Below are 20,993 nucleotides of genomic sequence, written 5' to 3' on the forward strand. Positions count from 1 at the left end.
ATTTCCAGAGAGGAGCTGGACACCCATGCCATCTGCCCAAGGGAGGGATGAGCTGTGGGTCTTGCAGGGCTCTGTGGGGACACCAGCTCAGTGATTTGCCTCCTCCAAACAACATTCCATCTCCCCAAGTGCATCTGAAAAGCAATTGCCATGTAACACCCCAGCCAGGCCTTTGTCAGGATGTGTAGGGTGGCTCTGGGTGTCCCCACTCCCATGGTTATTTCCAGCACCAGTCTGGGAGCTGCTGCTCCCAGGGGAAGCGGAGACACTGGGAATGTTGGGGAGGGCAGGGAGGCCATGGGAAGAGGCTGGGTATGTGCCCCCCTGTCACAAGGAGTACAGGACTCAGCAAAGCTCCTTGGCCCAGCAAGACCCAGAGGACAACATGGCTATCTTGGGGTGAGCATCCTCTGCCTCTTGGCAGTCTCGGTGGGAAGCAGAGCCAGGCACTTCCTAGAGAAAACAACCCCAGCAAAGCACAGACCCCCAGCCAAGGGCCCGATCCTGTCCCCACGCGCACAAATCAGATGGTGCCAAGCCCACGTGCACGGGGAGCTGCTTGAAGGGACACACAATAAGGTCACGGAGGTGCTGGAGCCCTGGGAAGGGGTTGGCATGGTGAAAATCCACCAGTTAGCCAGGGTGGTGACCTGCTGGGTCTCTAGGATGGGTGCTGAGAGCAGTTCTGGTTGCCTTGGGCTCACAGCAGGGACGCTTGGAGGGCACCTTGAGGAGTCCAGCACGGACTCATCCGTGGTGCCACATGTGCCCAGGAGCTGTGCAGGGGACACCGGGGGCACAGAGGGGTCCCCGGGTCTCGGCGCGGTGGCCGGACTCAGGACCGGAGCAGGATTGGGTCCTGCCAGTAGATGGCAGCAGTGCCCAGGGGGACACTGAGGACAGGGCCACATGTCACAGCCACGGGGAGGTGTCCCGGGTGTCCCGATCCGGGGGCGGTGGGAGCAGGGTCCAGCGTGGTGGTTGGTGTCTGAGTGGCATCGTGCTGAGCCCAGGGGACCCCTCGAAGGGGCCACCAACATCCTGGTGCTGGAAACCACAGAACCATCCGGGTTGGAAAGGACCTCTGAGGTCATCAAGTCCAACCCTTAATCCACTGTCACTGTGGTTCCCAGCCCATGGCACTCAGTGCCACATCCAGGCTCTTCTTAAAAACCTCCAGGGATGGAGAATCCACCCTCTCCCTGGGCAGCCCATCCCAATGCCTGAGCACCCTCTCTGGAAAGAATTTCTTCCTAATCTCCAACCTAAACCTCCCCTGGCAGAGCTTAAGCCCATGCCCTCTTGTCTTGCTGAGAGTTGCCTGGGAAAAGAGCCCAACCCCCCCCTGGCTCCAACCTCCTTTCAGGGAGTTGCAGAGAGTGATGAGGTCTCCCCTGAGCCTCCTCCAGCCTCAACACCCCCAGCTCCCTCAGCCCTTCCTCACGGGATCTGTGCTGGATCCCTTCACAGCCTCCTTGCTCTTCTCTGGACCTGCTCCAGCACCTCAATCTCCTTCCTGAGCTGAGGGGCCCAGAACTGGACACAGGACTCAAGTTAATGAGTTAATTATGAGTTAATTATGGGGTCAGCAGCAGCTGAAGGCTGTTTGTCTCCCTGGGAATATAAGAGGAAAGGGATGTCCCTGGTTGGACTGATGAGGAGGGGATGCTGTATGCTGTGATTTGGGGATGCTCCTGAAATCCTGCTGTTCTCTGGGATGGTTCCCCTCACCAACCTGGGACATCAGAAGAGCAGAAGGTGGGTTGTCCTCTGGCTGGCTGTGACTTCCCTGCATGGATCTGGAGAAGGCTGATCCATGCAAGTCTACCTGGATCAGGCACTGGGTGACCAGCTGGAAGCTGTTCTTGTTGTGTGCTCCATGGCTGTACTGATGTATCCAGGGGTAACCTTGAGACCTGCTGGGTGCTATCATCCAAGTCAGCTCAGGTTCTGCTTCCAGTTGTATGAACAATGTTTTCTGAGGAGTGCTGCTTTGGGAAGGTCTGATAGGGGTGACAAACTGCTGTGGCATCTGGCCTCCAATCTTCCTCCTTGGTGTTGTGCTGCCCATGTGAGTTATGGGGAAGGTGAGATCCCAGTAACAACACCCTCTGGACATGGTGCTGCAGCATGTCTGGGAGTGGGGATTTCTGTTATCTCCTGTGGGTCCTCAGGAGCCATCCTTGGACACTCAGGGCTGGAAACCCCCCATGCTGCATGGTGTGAGCAGAGCATAGGGGTGGGAAGGGTCACCCCACTGCTTTGGTTTGGATGGGAGAGAAATCAGAAGGGTTCCTGTGACTGGAAACTCCACAGAAATTGGGCAGGAGGGTTCTGGTGTGGAGGCCATTTGCTGTCAGTGTTTGCCATGGAGGAAGGCTCCTTGCCTTGAACAGGCAGTGTGGGGCAGCAGAAATAAACACCCATGGGCAGGGGAGGTCTGCAGCTCCCCAGGGGTTGGTTTTAGGGGAACCGTGAGTTTGGTCCTACCCAGACACAGCCTGGTGCTTGAACAGATTCTGAGAAGCTCCCCCTCAACAACAGCATCTGTTATTTTTCTAGGATTTAAAAAGGAAAAAAAGAAAAAGCCAACAGAGGAGCCCTACAATGGCTGTGTAGGTGAGGGGACAATGCTGTCACCACCATGACTCATGGGGAGGTCTGAGATTTCCGAGAACAAAACTGATGCCAGGAGGAACAGAGCATGGTGCCCTGTGGTGGGGTGGTTGAACTCTCCACCAGAGAAGCAGTCACATTTTGGTTCCTCCTTGGGGGGCTGGCTTCTTAACAAAGAAGTTATTAATAACCACTTAAGCCAGAGCTCACGTCAATGCCTTTCTCTGGAAGGGTGGTGAAGGCCCTTGGTTCCTCTGGGGGCAACCTCCCTGCTTGGGCTAGAGGAGCATGGGGTGGTGCCCTGGGCAGGGGCCTTGTCACTGCAGTGATGCTCTGGGGGGACATGCCAGGGTGTCACTTCCCAGGCAGGGACATGTGGGACCACCAGTGCAGAGGTGACTTGGGATTTGGGCACTTGGCTTGCTGTGGCCGAGCTCAGGGCACGGAGGGGTTTGCAGAAGAGGAACCCAGGGTGGTGGCTTGGCAGCCAGGGTGGGGTGGTGCCATGGGGACAACCCAGAGCTGAGGGACAGTGGCTGGAGGGAGGAGGCTGGCTGGCTTGCCTGCTGCTCCCTCAAGCTGAGGATCTGCCTCTTGGAGCATCCCTGGCTGGGAAACAGGGAGGAGGCAGCGGGGGGTGGGGGCTGCCCGGATAATTCATGGAGCTCCGGATGCGCTGTAAAACCCCAGAGAATCCGGGCAGTGTGCTCCTCCTGAAACTGCCTATTCAAGGCAGAGATGGGGAAGACAAGAGGGAGGAAGCAGAGGGAAGACAGAGCACTGAAGCCTTCTGTGCCTGGCTGGGGACGGATGCAGGTGCAGCTGTGGATTCCCTGGATGCTCCGGCTGCTCCGTGCCACCCTTCCTGCAGGGAAGGAGGAGATGCACTCAGGTTCCCAGAGCCCCTAGCCCTGCTTTCACTTTAATTTATTTCTGCTGCCACAGTTTCCCATGCAGCCTTTTTTCCCTACAGAGCTGGGCCTTGAGGCAGCAGGCTTGTGTGGGCTCTCTGAAGTCTGATATAGGGTTGAGCTGTTCCTCATTACTGTGACCTCTCTCCCCTCCCCAGCTGCTCATCTTCAGGAAACGTTTCAAAATGAAGAAGCTCTGCCTAGCCTGTCTGTCAGCTTGGTCTGAAATGAGCAAACAGCCTCAAAGGTTACAGGGGGAAACCCACATGAGTAGCCTTGCCCATCCCTACCCACACAGTGCTGCTGCATCTTCTTCCCTTCTTCAGAAAGCCCAGCTGAATAAAACTGCTGGTGCTGGTGCTTTGGTGGCACAGAACACTCTCGGGCCATTTTTCTGGGTGGTGCTTTTGCCTGTGCAAGGCATGAGGAAACAGGGAGTGAAATTTTTTTTGGGTAGCCACAATAAAACTGATGGATTTCTTCCCTGGGGCTTTGCTGGACTGTGATTTCTGACACATGGGCTGTGGAAATCCATGGTAATTTCACCAAAGCCTCTCCAGATATCTGCCGATGTGCATGAGACGAGGATCTGGCCTGATAGTTTTAAAGAAACACTGCCCAGGGGGTAGCTGTAAGGTGCATGCTCTGCTTTCTGCTTCTCTTAGCAAATGCTGCATGCAGCTCTCTTACAAGGCAATTCTTCGTTTGAAATGGAAACTTGAGCCCTTGCTTTCTTTAGAAACATTCCTGCAGTGCTGGAAATGACAACATTTGTTTCAATGAAAGAGTTCATGAGATCTCCAGGAAACCAGGGACCTGGGCCACCTCCCCATGAAGCTGATGGCAAAGGAACAGCTCTGCTTGTGGGTTGAGTGATACAAGGCACTAACTTTAGCACAGGTAATAAAAACCTTTCCCACGTAGGTGTGTGCATGGCACATGCATACAAATAAGATGCACTTGCAATATCCAGCGAAGGATTAGCTGATATATGTATATTTTTAAATAAAGTGTTCCTTTCAGCAAGCATCTGAAATGCAGATTTGTTGTCTTCCCTCCCTCCTTCCTTCCTGCTCTTCCTCTGAAAGAGGAACTGGGTTTTGGGTTTTGCTGGGTTTTGGGTTTTGCTGGGGAGCTGTGGCTGGCTGACAGTCTTGGTCATGACAGGCTTTGCATGTCTGAGCATCTTGCCAGCTTCTGGAGCTGAGGTGGCAGCAGGATGTCGTGGTGTGTTCTGTCCACATGTTTTTCTTGTCGTACCAATGTTCCATGATGATGTCCTGATGTGCTGGAGAAGTATTTGGGATTGCATCATGCTCAATGGCCTTGTTGGTCCTCCCAGCTGCAGGAACTGGGATTTCAGCCTCTCTGGATTCAGCTGGGAGCAGGGGGTTGAAGACACTACTGGGCATCTGATTCCTTGCAGGGGCTTGGATGAGCAATTTGGGGAAGAGTTTCATCCTGGGCAAGCACCAGCTCCAAGAGGATCAGGCAGAGCAGAGGGCAGCATGCAGGAGAGGATGGCTGCCTCCTGCCTTTCGTTGTGGAGGAAGAGGAAGCAATTTGAGATGGCTGGAGGAGTTTGGGAAGCCTGTGAGTGCACAGGGCATAAAGTTGTGGAGTCACTCCAGAGAATCCCCCCAAAACAGCTTGGGAAGTGGCTACAGACCCTCTCCTGCCCAGGCACCTGTGTTTTCTCCCTCTGGAGACCAGGGGCTTAACTGAAGGTCTGCAGCTCAAGCTGCTACCTGTTGGGATCTCTTCCTCAGCCTCTAGTAGGCTGCAGCTGCACAGTTCCTGGCTCTCCAGGACAGAGACATTCACTGGTTCAGTAGAGAATTTTAGCATTTGTTCACATCTGCCACTGTAGGATAGGCTCTGAGCACCCATGGGTGCTAAAAGCACAAAAAGCTGCCACCTGCTTAGGAGGCTTTGCTGGGGATGTAGAACATGATGGTTAATGGAGAGTCTGGGCAAGGGCACACAGGGATAGAGAAATCTGTTACAGCCTCTTCAGGAGAGCTGAGAACCAGCATCTGAGTGGTGTGTTTGGCCTCTGCTTTTAAAGGTGACATCCACACAGGTTTGAAACCATGAAAAGCTGAGAACCAACACATGGGAAGAGAAGAGCTTGAAACAAAAGGTGTCCAGTCCAGAATCCCAACCCCAGCAGTGGCTGATTGTGAATGCTGGAGGACAAGTGTGGGAAATGGGTAAGCAGCCACATCATTTCCTTGCTGAGTTATCCCAGGGCCCAGCAGCGTGGGGCTTGGACACTTCCTGAACCAGAGCTGTGTCTGTAAGATGTATCTTGAAATGACAGCTTCTCCAGTTTCCTGACTCCCCCAGGCTCTGATCTCAGAGCAAAACAGGAGGTCTTGCCAGGCCCAGAGGGAAAACATTGGAATCTCATGTTTCTTTCTCATGATAACCAAGTGCAAGCTGGAAAAGCTGATGCAGCCCCGTTCCTTGCAAGAAGCCTGCAGTGAAGGACTGCAAGTAGAGTAATAGCAAGACACACAGGGTGTTTGCATGCAAGAGCCTGTGAATTTTCTTTTGAGGGTCAAATTGGTGGTTTCAGAAGAGGAAATCATCTGCACAGCCCAGCCCTTCCTTTCCAAATGGTTAAGATCCTGCTGAGTGTAAAGCACTTCTAAGCCTTGCTGTGCAGGTGTCACAAACTGTTCTTCCGGCCCACTGGAGACAGATGTGGGGCTTTCAATGCATCAGGCAGTTCAGGTTTGTTTGGCTTTCACCCTTACTGATTGGGTTCTTCAGTTTCCACAGCTCAGCAAAAGCCACTTTCGGTATTGCTAAAACCTGTTGTGGCTGCCCCATGGCTTGCAGCCCCTGCTCTGAGTGACATGCAAGCATGAGAAAAGGCTCCTTGTGGGACAGAGGAAACCTCCTGTCTGTAGCAATGTGCTTTGCAGTTATTTTTGATTGAGGCTGAGGCTGTTGTGGTTTGTGCCCAGATGATGCTGGGCCGTGCACAGCCAGTTCCCAGCAGTGCTGGTGTTTTGCCTTTTACCTTCTCTGATCACAGAGATGTTTGGTTTCTGAAGATCAGAAGGGGAATGAGTTCCTTTGACTTCCTCTAATGTTCTCAAGGTCAGGGAGCAATCCTGTATTTCTCCATCCCGTTCAGTCCATAAGAATGTGGAAGTTAGTGGGAGTATTAATTACAGCCAATTAGAACCTGCCTGACTAGCCAAGGTGCTCAAATGGCTACTGAAACTTGCTGCCATTGAAGATGGACATTTCTCTCCAAGGAATGGAGCTTTTTGGTTTTGAGGAGCCCACAGGGCAGTTGTCCAGCAGGACTGATCTGTGGAGCACCTTGGTCAGATAGTGTTGGAACTGAACACGTTCCTGAGAAGTTCTTGCCAGCAGTGCTGTGTGGTTTGTTTGCTTTTTTGCAATCCTGATGGCTTGTCATGAATCTCTTCCAGCCCAGATGGTGATTTTATTTTTTTTTTAATTTATTTTATTTTATTTTTAATCTGCTTGTTGATTACAGAGGGACCACATATTTACAGCTCTCAGGTGTTGCTTAGTGGGTTGTGGTTTTGTTGTTGTTTTGGGGGGATATTTTGGTTTTGCATTCTGAAGCCTTGTTGGGGATGAGATGCTCTTTATGATGAGGGCAGCAGCAATGACAAGCTCGGAGTCACCACCATGAATGCAAATCTGAAAGTTGTAAGTGGATTTGTGAGCCTGGGAATGGAGGAAGTCGTTTGCAGAAGTGGGAATCAGAAACCTAGAAACTGGGCCAAGTATTTAAGTGACTGGCTGGGTGCTGTGCAAACACAAACCAAATAGACAGCCCTCACTTTTCATCTGTCAAAGGGAAAAACTACCAGCTTTTCAGCTGTGCTAATCAGTGATGGGCATCCAGCTGTAATCCAGGGACATGGCAGCTCTGGGTTACCAATCCCTTGGTTTACAAGAGACAGAGCTCAAAATGCCTGTGGCTTCCAGAACTTGGTCTGCTTCAGGGATCCTGCATTTGCTACTGGGAGTGAGAGCAACACTGAAATTGAGCTCAGTCTGGCTGCAGCCATACGTTGTAGCTATACAGCCCAGTTCCCAGGGGAATAAACTGATGTGGTTGTCCACACAGACCCTATGAGGAGAGGCTGAGGGAGCTGGGGGTGTTGAGGCTGGAGAAGAGGAGGCTCAGGGGAGACCTCATCACTCTCTGCAACTCCCTGAAAGGAGGTTGGAGCCAGGGGGGGGTTGGGCTCTTTTCCCAGGCAACTCTCAGCAAGACAAGAGGGCAGGGTCTCAAGTTGTGCCAGGGGAGGTTTAGGTTGGAGATGAGAAAGAATTTCTTTCTGGAGAGGGTGATCAGGCATTGGAATGGGCTGCCCAGGGAAGTAGTGGATTCTCCGTGTCTGGAGATCTTTCCAAAGAGCCTGGATGTGGCACTGAGTGCCATGGGCTGGGAACCACGGGGGGAGTGGATCAAGGGTTGGACTTGATGAGCTCTGAGGTCCCTTCCAACCCAGCCAATTCTGTGATTCTAGGATTCTGTGTTGCCAGGCATGGCTTCTCTGCCAGGTGCTCTGGGAGTGGAGCATGAACAAAGGAAGCTCATGTTGCCCAGGTGATGTCCCAGGTCCCCTTGTTTATGAGCCCCATTCTGGTGATGGTGTCCCCAAAAATGGGGTCCATCACCCAGTCTGCATCACAGAGTCAAGATATTTGCTTTAATGCCCAGTTCTGCCCAGAAAAGGGAGCATCAAGATCACCTTTCCAAAACACAAGTGCCACTTTTTTACTGAAGCTTGTAAAATTACTTTAATTTTATTCTCTCATTTGCATACATGATCACTTCAGCAGATATTCTCTTCCATTTAAAGTGACAGTGGTTTAAAATATCACTCTGCATTCTCAAAGAGAAGGGAGCTTCTTGTTAGTAGGGTCCCTCTAGCTTATGGGTGGGCATTTTCATTTGCTAATAGTTGCATTAATATGCTAATTTTATGTCAATATGGTGACTCCAATTAATCAGTGTTCTCTACCTAGTGCTCAAGGCTATAACCAAGATAAGTTGCAGGGAGCACTCCCTTCCCTCCCTTTCATCTGTCCCAAGGACAGGCTGTTGACTACTTTGGATGTGTTTTCCTCTAATTGGGACAGGTTTGTTGTCTAATTCTTTCTGTCTCAGTGTTACACCAGCTCTATTTTTATTCTGTGTGTCTATTTATTGTTTTATGTGATTTGTCCCTCCCCCCCAAAAAAAAAATGAATAACCAACATCAGTGTGATAACACTGATCTGTCTTGGTACCCCTGCTCCACCTTAGGTAAGAGGTAGGTGAATCACTGCACCCGTCTCCTGTGGAGGAGGTTGTGCTTTGCTCATAGGCCCTGGAATTTTCTGTTTATATGTGAAACCCTTTGCACTTGAGTGTACCACGTCCTCTGACAGCAGTGCCCACTGGTGAGCTGCTTGGCTCTAGGTACACTTCATTTTTCCCCCCTTTTACTATTAGTGTACAAAGTCTTTTGCCTTCCTGACCAGCCTAAAATGCTGTCCCAGCCCAGCAGGAGAGATCCAACTTCCAGATGCTCCAGAGCCAGGGGTACAGCTCCTCTTGCTTTTCTGATCCCTTGCTCATCATGAGCCCCACAGGGTGGTTTCCCTCAAGGTGAGAAACATCTGGGAGGAGTGAGAATCATCCCTTGTGCAACAACCCAAGTCATCCTGCAGGTTGTTATTACCAAGCCTTGATTGCTCTGAGGATGGGCCTGGGGCCAAAGGGAGGGTCTGACTGTTTGGGTGACATTCTTGAAGTGGCTGCAGGAATGATGAAGAGGAACTCTGATGGGTGGTGGTGTCCATCAGCTCCTCCCTGGCAGGAAGTCCTCTCATCATGGCAAGGAGGAAGTCAAGAGGGATTATTCAAACTCTACCAACCACAAAGGGAATCCTTGTCCTCCAGCATGGGCTTATGGACTCTGCCTGGGCAATTTGCTTTGGGGAACCAGGTGCCAACACTCAGTGTAGCCCATCTGCTCTACAAACACCCTGCCCCCGAGTCTGCTGCTCAGAGCTATGCAGAGGGTCCCCATGGGTGAATGCTCCCAGCCTGGAAACAAGCAGTAAATCTGAGCTCTTTGGGTCAAAAGTGGTGATTGTATCGTATTAAACAAGAAAAATACTTCTTCATTGGTCAATAGGGCTTTGCAGTGGTCCTGTCCCCTCCTTTCTGCTGATGTGAGAGCTCATCTGACCTTGTGGGGAGCTGGTTCAGGGAGCTAAGCTGGCTGAGAAGCTGCTCTCCCCCTCAAAAAAGTTATCTGTCTTCATCACAGTTGTACAGACTGGTGGTGGGAGGGAAAGGGTGGTGGAGGAAGGGCAGAAACCACAGCACCATGACTTAGGTCAATTAAAACTGTTGTGGAATTTCACCTCAAGGCTTTTAGTGAGATTTGATGTAAGCAATGCAGTAGCCTTGGCTTCTCAAGATGGCACAGGGAGAAACTGCACCTGCAGAGCAGTAAGGAGAAAGGAATGAGGGAAGGTGCCTGCAGATGAGAAGAGCTCTGACTTCTGAAGAAACACAGCACTTGGTAATTACTAGAATGAAGCGTGTTTCAGATGTTACTGCCTCTTGTCCTGTCAGTGCATATTCATTCTGAGAAAAACAACGTGCTGGGGTTGCATTCTTTCTCTCCCCATTTCTTGCATCTGCCAACGAAAAGGTCACAAAAGGTCTGTTTGGAAAGCCCATGTTAGAGGTGTCTTAAACCTGAACTTGTCAAAACGAACATTTGAATTGGAAACAGCTCTACAAGTTTGTCTGCATCACAAATGGAACCAAAACCTCGTGCTGGCCATAAGCAGCAAACTCTGTTCTGACTGAATTAGAGTCAAGTCCAGGTGAACTTGGGCATGGGATTACTGGGCTGTACTCCTTCCCTCTGGGGATTTTGTCATGTGGATTTTGTTCCCTGTAACTACACTTAGAGATGTTTGAAGAAACCAGGCTCAATATGACAGGTACTAAATTTTTATCGTGGTCTCTTTGGCTTGTAGACCAATTCCATGCCAGGGCTGTAGACCTGTGGATCCATGTGTCTAGTTAAAGCAGACAAGAGTGTAACTGGGATTTTGTGTATTTCAAGAAAATATTTATGAATCCAGGAGTGAATAACCTGGAATAAACACTAATTTGTAAGAACTGTCACCAAATTGCAGATGGCTCAGCAAATTCAGAAGAGGGCCTGTGCTCTTTGGGAAGTGTCTTGTGTCTTTGGCTCTGAGGACAATAATGATTGCATTTGCCCAGATTCTCATTTAATTACCAGATTTCCAAAACTGGGAGCTAAGGACTTAAGTCCCTATTTACCCCCTGTGGAAGCACATGGCTTCCCAGGGAGGCTGAGAAATGCCAACTCCCCCTGGAGCTGGTGTGAGTGGAGGGTGCCCAACCTCCTGAGACACAAGGCAGGGTCTTATTTGGCTGCTTAATACAGATTGAAGTGCTGAATATTACACAAGCCTTCATTAGATGATGCTAGTCTATTTTTTAATTGATTCCCCTGGAGACCTATAGGTTAGGAGTGGGAAGGAAAATCGGTAATGGAGCAAAAATGACTGTGATTTAGAGATCAGATTGCATACAGCCAGAGCCATGCATCAGGATAATGAGATTCAGTCTTGTTTGGTTACAAGCACTGGAGACAGAAGCAGAAAATGTGATCCACCAAGCTAGCTCTCAGGAAATGAGAAACAATAGAGTGAGGAAATCAAATTTCCAACCACGGGGATATATTTCTCAAGTTTTCCTTAGAATTTTTGCAGAGATTTTTGGTGCTTTCGGTGCAGCTTTTATTTTTTTTTTTTCTGTATTTTTGTTTGTTTGTTTGTTTTGGTCAGTCAACATATGGCTGGAGGATTAGATCACTGTAAAGCACTGCTGTTTGTGACCTATTTGTTAACGCGGGGCTGGGGTCAGTGAGATGAGATGAGATGAGATGAATTTCCTTGTCACTGCTCAGTGCTTTTTCAAGCACTGCTCCTGTTGTCACTCACACCGTGGCCAGACATTTGGAACAAACTCATTAGCTAATTAGTGGTGTGCTCAGCCCCACGTGGCAGTCTTTGCTGTGTGGGTGATGTTCACATTATGGCTGTGGAACAGGGCCTCCTGTGGCTTCCTGGCAGCTGCTCTTCCCTAGGTTAGTTGGGAGGGCAGCTGTGGATGGGTAGAGCCAGGGGAGGCCCTGCCTGCTTTGTCTTTGCTGGAAATGTCTCTTGCATCCCAGACATCTCCCTGCAGCACTGCTCCTTATCCTCCTGCTCCTTGCCATGCAACAATCCCTCTCCTCCCACTCGTTGCATTCACTGCCACCATCTGCTTTCTCCATGAGGACCACTCTGCTGCTGGCACTATGGCCATTTATTGGCTTCTGATGCTGAACTTGATTTGCAAAGAATGGTCTTGAACTGCAGCTCTGCCAACACAGCTGCAAAGCTGTGGGCTGGGAACAATTTGATAGAGTGGCTCAGGTCAACATCCAGGGTGTGGTACAGCCTGCTTGGAAGAGAGATGGGGAGGTGCTGGGGTGGAAAGCTTTCTACAGGAGCTCCTGTGTTGAAAATCACAAGACAAATAGCAGTGACCTCCTGTTGCTAATGTGAAACAAGGGTCATGGATCTACTGCCCTGAGTCCCCTCTCACTGGGGATGTCCCTGGGAACCACCAGAAGGGATCATCCCTTTGGTGCATCTGTATTGGTTGGGTACCTGGCCAGCGTCACAGAACACTGTGATCCTGGGTGTTAACACAAGTGTAACAACAGAAAACAACAAAAAAAAAAAAAGTAATTGCACTTGGCTGGCTTGTTTTGCTTGTGTTAAGCGGCTTGATCTGGTTGATACAAAATACAGTTTTGTTGATCCAGCCACACCAGCTGCAGGAGCTCCTTGCTGGGTTCATTGATTTGTACCCTTATGCTCCAGACAGAGACACCTGGGGTGGAGCTGGAAATGGAGAGGAAGCTGCCTCCTGCTTTGGGGAGGTGCCTGCCCAGACCTGGAAGGCAGGCAGGAGAGAAGACAGTAGAAACTCATGGTTTTCTTCCCATTTTATTTCAGCCAGGAGCTTTCTTCTTGTTCTTTAGAGCTGTCAGCACCTAATCATTAGGATTAATGAATGTGCACAGAAACATTAGGTTTCCATCATTACTGTTTTCTCCTAAAGTAGAAAAGAGGGAAGTTTTCTTTCAGCTTCTGCTGATAGCGTCAGATGTGTGCTGATTCTCTATTTTTTTCACCCAGAACTTAATTCTTTCCAGCTCAAGGTTAAGAGCTAAGCCAGCATCTCTAGCTGCGGAAGACTTGGCTTCCCAGCTACCAGATGGTATTCAAAGCATTTGAACTAGCAGCATTTCTAAACAAGTTGCTTTCAATGCAGCTTACCCGGTGTTCCACTGCAGTCCCCGTTCTTCTGTGTTTAATCCTCCATCCGTCTCCTATTGAGGTCAGTGGGAATTTTGCTCCGGGGGCTGGGCCCAAACTTTGCTCAGCCTGACCTCCCTCCCTTCCGCGTGAAAAGCAATACTTTTATAAAATGGATTTTCCTCCAAGCTCACTTGGTTTTGCCGTGCTTCAGCAAGGCGAGAATTCCTCAGGAATCCGGGTTTTAAATGACCGGTGGCACTACCCAGAGCCAGCTGTAACCCCAGCAGTGTCCCCGACAGCCAAACTTCTCCCCTGACCCGCACTAACCCTGACCCGGTTCCCCAGCTGCGTGTCTCCCGTTTCCTTCAATTGTCCCAGGGTTTTACGATGGGAACAAACGTATCCAGGGAGGACTACAATGAGACCACGAACCTCCTCCAACCTGCGATCCCGGACACAGGTTTTAGTCATTATCCCCAGAGGGGAAAGGACGTGAGCTCCAACCCGCCCGGCTCCTCTGGCCGGCTTCGTGCCTGCGTGTCCCTCCGATCACCACGGTGGCAACCACAAACCTCCCTCCTGCTATCCCCAGGTGCTCCCCCCCCCCATTCCATAAACGCTGTAATTATTGTATTTGGCACTTATGGAGGAGAAGGAAAGTTGCTGTAACCATTGCGAGGCGATGGGAGCAGCTTCAGGACCTGGCAGCCCACCCGGGACGCTGCTTTTTTTGTTTTGTGTGTGTGTGTGGGGGGATCCCTTCTCCTGCCCCTCGAAGCAGGGCTTCCCCACCCTGAAATCGGTTTCCCCTTGGAAATGCCAGCGGGAAATGCGATCCCTTCGCCTTCCTAAGGCCCTGCCCGGCCGCTGAACCTGCCCGAAGCCCCCGCTGCTGCCGGCCCCTGCCCCTCCGAGGCCGGGAGAACGGCGGGGCCCGGCTGCGGGGAGAGGCGGCGAGGCAGTGCGGGAGAGCCCGGTTGGCTGCCAGGAGGAGCCGGCAGCGGCCTCCGTGCTCTCGGCGGGTGTGGAGGGAGGGGACGCTCAGCGCTGTCACCCCCCACCCACCTCCCAAACCTCCCGCTTCCCTCCCTCCTCCTCCCGCCCTTCGCCTCGCCGCGCCCGGGCTGGGGACGCGCCTCGGGGACGCGCCTCGGGGACGCGCGCGGCCGCCGGTTCCGCCTCCTCCGCCGCCTCCCCCCCGGCCGCCGCCATGTTGGATGGTGCGTGTGGGTGTCAAACCCAGCCAGAGGCGGCGGCGGCCGCGCACCGGGACACCCCCCCCGCTCCTCCCGAGGCCCTTTCCCCGCTCCTCCCGCACCTTCCGCACGCCGCGTCAGGTCAGTCCGGGAACCGCGGGGCGCTTGAGGGGGGGAGAAGGGACGGACGGCTCGGCGGAAGAGCCTCCCTCCGCCTTTTCCCCCTCAGCAGAGGGGTGCGGGGTGGGCTCGGGAAAGGCCCCCTGGGGCTCCGGGCCTCCCCGCGGGGAAGGAGCGGGATCCGCCGGACGGGTGCGGGGTTGGGGCGGTGTCTGAAGAGCGCGGGGCCGGGGCAGGTGGGGCCGGGGGTGGGGGTGTTCAGGGTGTGGGGGGAGGCGGCGGGGCAGCCCCGGCGGGGGGCTCGGGGTGGCCTTTGTTGTCTCCATGGGGTGGGCAGCAACAGTTCCTGCCCATCATGGCAGCCCGGCGGCGGGGCCGCGGGAGCAGGGAGCGCGCCTCGGGGGCCCGCCGGGTCGGGGCTGCCCGGGGTAACGGCGGCGGACACACACACACACACACACACACACACACACACACACACACACACACACGACACGATCGCCCCGGCCTTTCGGTCCCGCTCGGGGCCAGCAGCCTCCGGAAGGGTTTTGGACGCCGGCCGAAAGTTTGGGCCCTGCCTTCCCGTGCCGATGGGGCCGAGCGCGTCCCTGGAAGCCACCTGGGCTGGGGCCGCGGGGGATGGCGGCGGCCTGCGGGTTGAGGTGGAGGGAGGGGATCACGGCGGGGGCCTCCGGTTCCCCGTGTCCGACACCTCCCTTCTGCCTCCCGAACCTTAATCGTGGGGCTGCGGGGTTTGTTTTATTGGTCTTTTCAGTAATAGAGTCGGTATGGATGATGTGGAGTGATGTGGAGTAGTGCTTTTAATTATTTTTAAGGGGTTATTTAATCTGGGTTTTTTTCCCCCCCCCTTCAGTTTTTCCCTTTACAGATTGGTCTTGGGTACTGAGTGTGCTGCGTTATATTAGCTATTATTCTTGTCGTGAAATATACTGGAACAAGAATTATATCACAGGCTACCCACCACGGGAGTTTGCTATTTTAAAGCCATGGGCTTACTGATAATGCTTGGTCTTGGTTTTATTTAGCCAGGGGGTATGAAATACTTCCCCCCCTCTCTCCTACTTAATCATGGCATCATCACTCTTTGGAAAAGAAAAGTTATATTTAAAATTTGCATGAATTGGACATGCTTCTCATTCTTAATCTACTAAGAAAACATCCTGAGTTATATCTAATGTAATTATATTATAATTATGTATATAATATAATTATATATATACACACACACATACATTTTGAACAGGAGGCCTCAAATACTTCTTCAGATTGTTCAAGTGTGTTGCGGATGTTACGGACCATAAAAGGCTGACTTTAGGAGTTCAAAATGCAAATCAGGCCACAAGCTTAATTTTTATTATTCTCTCCACTGAAATACACGTTTGGTGGTAATATGGAGCTCTTGTGTAATTCTGGTGTGTTGCTGTGCTTGGTGTGAGGCAAGGTCATAGAAAACAGGATTGTTAGGATGTGAAATATGGGATGTTACAATGGGTTTTGATTTAAAAAATAAATATATTGTAACAATATCTTTAGCAAAACGCAGCCTGTCTAGGGAGTCCTACTGAATCTGTTTGCCTTGGCTGATTGTTGGATGCATCATTTTTGAACAAACTTGTATATAGTTTTTATTGTGAAGAATCAAAACTTTGGATAAATTTTCTTTTAATAATCTGGCTAAACTAAACTAGCTAGGTAAGAGTTTCAGAGCTCTAATCTTCCTTATGCTAAATATTTAACTGTGTTATCAAAAAATCATCAAGTACAAATTAACCATGAGTATGCATTCCTGGAGATGAAGTCTGATAATGTCAGGTTGGCTGCAAGTTTTACTTCAGGAAGTTTGACTTACAAGTGCTGATTGTAACTTCCTTGATGCCATAAAGTCACTCTGTGACATCATCCCTCTCTAATGATGGCTCCCTGACACCTTAGCTTGACTTTTTTATGTGCTGACAAATGGAAACTCATCTCTGCTTTTAAGAAGGAAAATATAATGAAATAATAACAGGGTGAACCTCTCTCTTTAGAGAAAAACAATGGACCTGTACCCTAGTGAGGAGCTGAGTAAACCTTGGATAATATTTGAGCAAGGAAAGTCCCATCTGTGAGTGACCTGGTGGTCCTCATCTCCTCTGAGATGTCTGAGACCTGGCTGTAGGGTAGCCTGGGTGGGGATGTTTGTGCTGTTTTCCACATCCATTATTCCTACAGTCATTTTTAATGAATAGTTGACAAACATCTGATGTCCAGTGCAAGTAATGCTGTATAATGAAATGAGCATAAATTAATTCATCGTCTACTGGCCACTTCATTGTTTACATAACTGGTTAATCATGCTAATTTTGTTTCAGCTTTCAGCCATTTGATTGCTTTTCAACTTGGAGATTTTAAGACATCTCAAATCTTGGATCAGTGCTGTGAAATGCCAGAGGGCCTAATCTGTTACTTCATAAATTGCTGATAAGTCTTTCTTCATGCAGATATTGGTGGTTTGTTGTTTTGTGAGAAATAATTAAAAGATCTGTTTAAGAGAAACACATTGCAGAGTAGTTATGGTATTCCTGATCTTACTTTTCTGAAGTCTTGTCAGTAGATTGGGGAAATGGCTGTTGGTTTTGCTTGAGCTAGAAGAATATAAGTTATTGTAAAATCTTTATTTAATGACTGGGACTCAGCAGTAACTTTCCAGTCTTACAGTGCCATATTTGCAGAGCACTAAATTGTCTCTTGGGATCTTGCTAATAGAAAATGAAAGGTGCCTGTTTTGTATGAACATCTGCAATGTTCTTTTTTCACTTTCCCTTGCTCTGATCTAGGCAAGGAAAGTATCGAAACGTACTGGTACCCTGCTGTCTTAAGTGCTTCAAAGAACAGCAGTGGTTTTTTTTTTCTTTTTTTTTCCTGTGCATTTCAGTAGCCTGGCTGCTCATTAAGAAGGCATGAGACACCGTGGAGGAGAACAACATGTGTCCTGTCCTCTAGAATAAAACCTGCTAGGTCTAATTGTAGGTCTGCTACCATTGCTGTGCTTCAGTTTCATTACTGGTATGTGCTGAATAGTAGACCATGAAAAGTCCCAGAATTAATCGGGTTAGATGGTTGTTCCAGGATTGCCTTCCTGTTCCTTCTCTGTGTGTGAGAATTTAGAATGCTTGTGTGTCAGAATAAGTGAATTCAGAGGCTGCAAGCTTCAGGATGAATCCAGAACGAGGTGGTTGTTGCAGTTGAGCCTCTGGGTGAGCTGTACAGGATGTGGAAAGGTACAGAAAGCTACTGTTGCTTATAGATAGTTTTGAAAAGAGTAATTTTGCCTTTGGTTTTCAAATCTGTGATTTGGTTGATTTGATGACAATGCTTCAAACTATTGCTTAAAGGTGAAATAGATCAAGCTGTTCTAAGGGGTGTTTTGCAGGTAGCTAGAGGTTGTAGGCAGGTTTTAAAGGGAGAGTAGCTTAGATTACTGTGATGGAGGTCCTTAGCTCTAGCATCTGTGTTTCAGAGTTACCACGGGAAGCTAAATGCACATAAATGTCTATTAGTGGAGTTTCTATGAATTATATTAATTACAAAATTAGCGTAAAAGTATTCTGTGTTTTCTAGTTGCAATGCCACTGTCAGCTGGAGATGTTTACCAGACTTTGGTTTGCAGTTCCTTCTGTGCATTTTTCAGTGGAAATATTACTTCAAATCAGTTTTCTTAATGAAATGCCTTTCTTCTGTATAGGTAATTTCTCGCTTTTTCTTTGGTATGCTACAAAAATTGAACCTAAAAATTGACCCAGAACCAAATGCCCTCTGCTCTGTTAACTGTTAGTAGTGTGTATATCTGTTTTCATTTTTTTTAACACCCAAGGCTGGTAACATAGATGCCTCTGACTCCAGTGCCTTGAGTTTGCCTTCAAGGTCAGACTTGGGCCGTTCAGGCTGCCTCTCCCTTGTCTCACACACTGACTTGAAAAAGCCAGCTCTTTCCAGGTGGGAATCACAAGCACAGAGCAGAGGAGAGCTGGGCAGGAGCAGGGAAGTGCAGCTGGGTCAAACCAGTCCCAGCCCAGCAGAGATCTCCGTGTTGGAGGCTCCCCTTATCTAAACTTTCTGGTGATGGTGGCTGAGTAAAGTTCTAAGGCATCTCAAACTTGGTATGTTTGGTTTTCCTGATGCATGCAATTTATTTTCAATTAGGAGTTCTCCTTCCATGCTCCCTGAAGTAATGAGTTGAAATTTGTTCATGCAACCTCTGCAGTTTTCTTCCACCTTGTTGGCTGCTCCTGTCTTTCCTGCAAGTGCTGTTTTATTAATGTTGTCTACACTTGCTGTAGAATGTAACTGTATAATAAGGACTGAACACACCAGGCATGACAAGCAGAATAGTTCTGGAGGGTGACCCAGGCAGGAGAATGCCTGAATGCAATCTGCTGCTGTAGATGAGGTACAAGCTCATTAGACTTCTTTCTGTCTCCTTCTGCTTTCTTATCCTCATCCCTTGTACTTTGCACACCTATCCATCTGCTTTAGTGCTTATTTGAAGAGCAGTCCTGGTTCCTCTCCCTGCTCAGGGCCCGTGTGTGTTTCCTGTGGCTCAGATTTGATCACCTTTAGACCCAATGTTTTGGTGGATGTTCTTTTTCAGCAGAAATTTCTGTTCTTATCCCTCCCAATAAAACATCAATCTCTGGATAATTTGCTCTTTTTCACTTACAGTGCAGCATACAACGAGCACTGCTTTTACCAATTTAGTAATAATTTGGTTTTAGAAGTTCAGAGCAACTTATTAGTTTAAAAGGATGCCAGTTGAAAAGTATACCTTACCTCGAGGTGTTTCTCTACTTCCAGACAGAAATCAGAAGACTTTTGTGCTTTGTTTGTTTTTTACTGTAGTGTTGTTATACTTTTGGGCTGCTTGTTCTGGAAGTGACTCCTTGAAGAGAAATGGTGAAGTCTGGGGGTTGTGACTCAAGTGCCACATCTGTTCCTCTAGAGGAATTCAAGGAGCAGACATTGATTTTAATCTCCCTGCAGTTCTGAAGATGTCACTTACATAATGTAACATCTCCTAAAAGCAAACTGCTAGTTTTCATTATTTAAAAAGCAGAATAGGACTCTGGACTTTGTTGTTGTTGGGTCTGTTCTCTTTGGTCCAGTTTTGTCACCAGAAATGCTACAATATACCCTTGCTGGTTAAAAGTATCAGTGTGGACAACTAAGGCGCTAATGATGTCAGGGATGTTACTTTACTTTTTTTTCTTTACAGACTCTTAAATAATAATTTCCAGACTTAACATCAATTTAGAAGTTTCTGAACCATTACAAGGGCAACAGTCTTTTCATAGCTTTGCTAGAACAAAGACATTTTAAGAATCTTGATAGAGAATCTTATAATCTTATTACAACTTCTGTTTAAATCACTTCCTTGTACTTAAATAACAATCTGTCACCAACTATTTCTTGATTGCAGTTTTTGTCAGATGCAATTTATCCCCCTCTGTGTTTTTGTTGCATTTTTTTTTCTGATTGCACAACCCTGAGGTTGGCAAGCAATTTCTCAAGCAGTTCTGACTTCATTGGGACTAATCGCATGAGTAATTGCTCACTGGTGGAAGGTTTGTACAGTTCAAAAATAAGACCTTTGTTTGCAGGACTTCATGGACAGAAAACACAAATAACTGGCGTACTCAGTTCTAATATTCCTTAGGGAAAGGCAAAACAAAGTATTTTTAAAGACAACTTCCTCCCCTGAGACACAGGCATGAAAGAGTCCCCCAGACATCTTTCCTTGTAGGTAGGAAATCTGTTCTCAAGTTGTGTGTTGCTAACTAGGTGTGCAGGCTCCAAGCAGCATTTTAGTTATGTTTTATTCTATTTATGTTTTTCTTTTAGTAGTGAGGATTTCTTCAGCTAAATCTGCTGCTGCTGCAGCTGCCTTGCTTCTAACTTTCAGCTTAGTTTGGACAGGGATGAGCCTTGTGACAGCAAATGTTTGAGCTAACCCTGTGAAATCAGCCAGAATTTAAGACCATTAATTAATCTTTATCATTCAATTCTAAATAGAATTATTTGAAGACACCTCCTTGTGCCCTGCTGGGTGGTCAAGCAGAGTGTTCTCTGTCATGGGTTATATGTGAAGAAAAGCACTTGATTTAATATTTGAAAAACAGACCTGTAATATTTTTAATTACTCAGTCCAGTAATTAATTAGTGAAGCACCCTACCATTTTGTGACATTGCTGGAGTGTGAGCAGTGGTGTGTGTTTAGAGGAGGATCTGAATCGTGTGTTGCCAGCAGGACTGAGATCCAGGGAAGATTTGGTGAATCTTTACAATGCCCCTGCCCAAGTGCCTCATCACTTGATAAAAACCTCTTCCTGGAATGACCATCAGAAAGCACAAGACTCACATTTGGTATGTTATCTCATGAAATATTTGCCTTCTGAGCCCACACTGGCTCATTGCTTGGGGCTTTTTTTTTTTACTCTTTTTCAGCAAAGCAACTGCATCCTGAGGATTTTAAAAGATTGGTACCTGGGTGGCTCATTTGTAAGATACAAAGTGTTTATATGTTTACTAGCTCTCTTGGGGAGATTTAATAAGGAAGAAAAATACAACAATGTTTATAATTGGGCTTACTTGGCTTCCAGAATTGTTAAATTTTAGAGCAGCTGAAGTATAAAAGCTTGTGTGACAGCAAAATCACTTCTAGACTGTTTGATTGCAG

The 20,993-nt window shown here is 48.6% G+C and overlaps 1 protein-coding gene across 6 annotated transcripts in view; it reads left to right on the forward strand.

The window, feature by feature from the left end:
* Positions 1–14,128: 14,128 nt before the first annotated feature.
* EPN2 (epsin 2) overlaps positions 14,129–20,993 on the forward strand; it is a 43,526-nt gene continuing 36,661 nt past the window's right edge. For 4 of the 6 annotated variants that reach the window (XM_030459550.1, XM_030459553.1, XM_030459554.1 and 1 more), the window contains exon 1: positions 14,129–14,281. The gene's annotated coding sequence lies outside the window, so the exon portion shown is untranslated. The remainder of the gene's footprint in view (positions 14,282–20,993) is intronic. The other 2 variants (XM_030459551.1, XM_030459555.1) reach the window with 2 other exon arrangements.

The sequence above is a fragment of the Calypte anna genome, chromosome 14 (assembly GCF_003957555.1).
Source record: "Calypte anna isolate BGI_N300 chromosome 14, bCalAnn1_v1.p, whole genome shotgun sequence".
Lineage (NCBI taxonomy): Eukaryota > Metazoa > Chordata > Aves > Apodiformes > Trochilidae > Calypte > Calypte anna.